At 43.4% G+C, this 2131-nt stretch overlaps 1 protein-coding gene and 1 long non-coding RNA gene across 3 annotated transcripts in view; both read right to left on the bottom strand.

The window, feature by feature from the left end:
* The window catches only part of LOC103461912 (uncharacterized), a 1400-nt gene extending 688 nt beyond the window's left edge, over nt 1-712 (bottom strand). For both annotated transcript variants that reach the window (XR_533241.2, XR_001777521.1), the window contains exon 1: nt 4-712. This is a non-coding gene — a long non-coding RNA (uncharacterized LOC103461912). The remainder of the gene's footprint in view (nt 1-3) is intronic.
* The window catches only part of LOC103461913 (nucleolar protein 4-like), a 73887-nt gene that overhangs the window by 19516 nt on the left and 52240 nt on the right, over nt 1-2131 (bottom strand). The gene's annotated exons all lie outside the window — the stretch shown is intronic.

The following is a 2131-nucleotide window of genomic DNA, read 5'->3' as shown; positions in this document are numbered from 1 at the left end:
TACCTTGGCCGATATTAGTGGGCTTTTCTTCGTGTTACCTTGGCCGATATTAGTAGGCTTTTCTTGGTGGTACCTTGGCCGCTGCGCTCTCAGATATCAGCAGATGAAACGTGAATCAGCATTTTCCTCTGGCATAACAGGAAACAGCTGATCTGCAGCAGGAAACACTCGAAAACACACAGCTACTTTCTAACGACTGAAGTAAAAATAAACACAAAACGTAAACAAATTCAAAAACAAACATTTCACAGATTCTACTTTACTGCCACAAGGAGAAGGGGAAATATAAGATTTAAAAAGATTTACATTGATTAAATGTTTTACTTTCAACTCCATCAGGAGTTTGAAGAATTATGAATTTTAAGGTGACGTCATTAATGGATAGAGACGTTGGACAGGTGGACTCGGTGGTCCCAGGTGGACTCTGGTGGACTCGGTGGTCCCAGGTGGATTCGGTGGACTCAGGTGTTCAGACTGACCCAGAGCTGACTGCGCCGGGCCTCAGGGTGTTTCGGTGAAGGTGTGGCAGCTGTCAGCGTTTACAGACCAGCGTTGGGCCGACACGTCGTAAATAACGAACCCCCGCTCTCTTCAATTACTCCAATGTTGCTCCGTCACTCAGATGAGGGGTGAGAAAAACCCACTGGTAGTAAAATGATCTTCATTAAAACTCTGYCGATGTCTCGGAGGAGGAAGAGGAGATGGAAATAAAAGCAGTCTTCATCACCTTGTACCATGTGTTCAATACCTCCTCAATATATTAAAATGTAAGTAAAAATAATATTATTATGAATCCAGTGCAGAAATAAAACAATTGGTGGCTTCTGACTTAATTTCCAGTCAAGTTTGGAACATTTATTTTGATACTATTAAAAAGATTTACTAAATAATTAAGATTAGCTAGAGGTGTGGGTGAATTAAGGTTTTAATTCACTCACACCTACGTTAATAAATAAGTTAACTTATTAATAAATGAATTACTTTCTTAAAATTAACTTGATAGACATATAAAAAAGTWACATTTTCAATTCAAAACTCTAAATTATTGAAAATAAACATGAGTTCAACAACAAAATGGCTGGATATAAGTGCTTCATATCAGTCAATATCGATAATTATTKATTATTCTTCTGTTAAATATCTGAAATATTACCCAACGGCTGCGTTACCTTTCCTGTCTAATCCAGTTTTCACTCCACGACRACGTTTTTTAACTTTTAAGCAGTTATGAAGCACAATGGGAGACCTTGAAACTGCTGGTAGGCCAGTTACTCAACAGGCTGTTGCTAGGCAACCRAAGTCTGGGGGAACTTGAAACTGCTTCTTACCCAGCAGGCTGTTGCTAGGCAACAGAAGAGTGAGTGAGTTAGTTGATTCCACTCACTTTAGCTCAGTTAGCTGAGAGGTTGAGCGGCTATGAGGTCTTTTTTCTGCCTACATGTCCCAGAATGCTGTGTGGTTCTGGATCAGTTATGGATATATCATCTATTGTACTACCTACTGATATTGATTATCAGAATATTTTTGTTGATTTATTGTCCAGCCCTGTGGGCAGTTAAGAGGAAAATGGAGGACAGATGAATCTGAGCAGAGCTGCACAAGAAAGAAGTGGAGGAAAGAAAGAGTCCAAACAGACTCAATGGCAGGGRAGACGTGTGAGGAAAAGAAGAAAAGAGATTCAGAAAGCATCAGGGAGTGTGAAGATSAGCGGTTCAGGGACGGATGGAGGTGTGGGAGCRCTAATGGCTCGTYCTCCGTCGTATTTCATCTGAAGCTCTGCTATCTGGAGGCAGTTAGAGGCTTTTCCCCTGCCTGGAGCTAACCTGAGCTAACCGTAGCAGATGCTAACTCCTTCACCCCCATGTGTGAGAGCGGCTAGCTCGGCGGCATTGACCACTGATTATGCTGATGGGTCACGGCGGACACTCTTCCYGACTCGCCGCCACATCCAGCGAAGGTTTGAGTTTTTCCTGGCATCGTCATAGCAACCCCACCGACACCCCCCCTCCACACAGTGAGCGCGTTACCCCTCCTCCTCCCGACGGCGAGCCCCTGYCTGACAGGACCAGCTGGCACCAACAGAACCAGACACAGCCGGGTCTACGGATGTCCAACAGTCACACACTGATGT

The sequence above is a fragment of the Poecilia reticulata genome, linkage group LG2 (assembly GCF_000633615.1).
Source record: "Poecilia reticulata strain Guanapo linkage group LG2, Guppy_female_1.0+MT, whole genome shotgun sequence".
NCBI lineage: Eukaryota > Metazoa > Chordata > Actinopteri > Cyprinodontiformes > Poeciliidae > Poecilia > Poecilia reticulata.
Note: the sequence above shows the minus strand (reverse complement) of the source record. Positions and strands in the feature narration are given on the sequence as shown.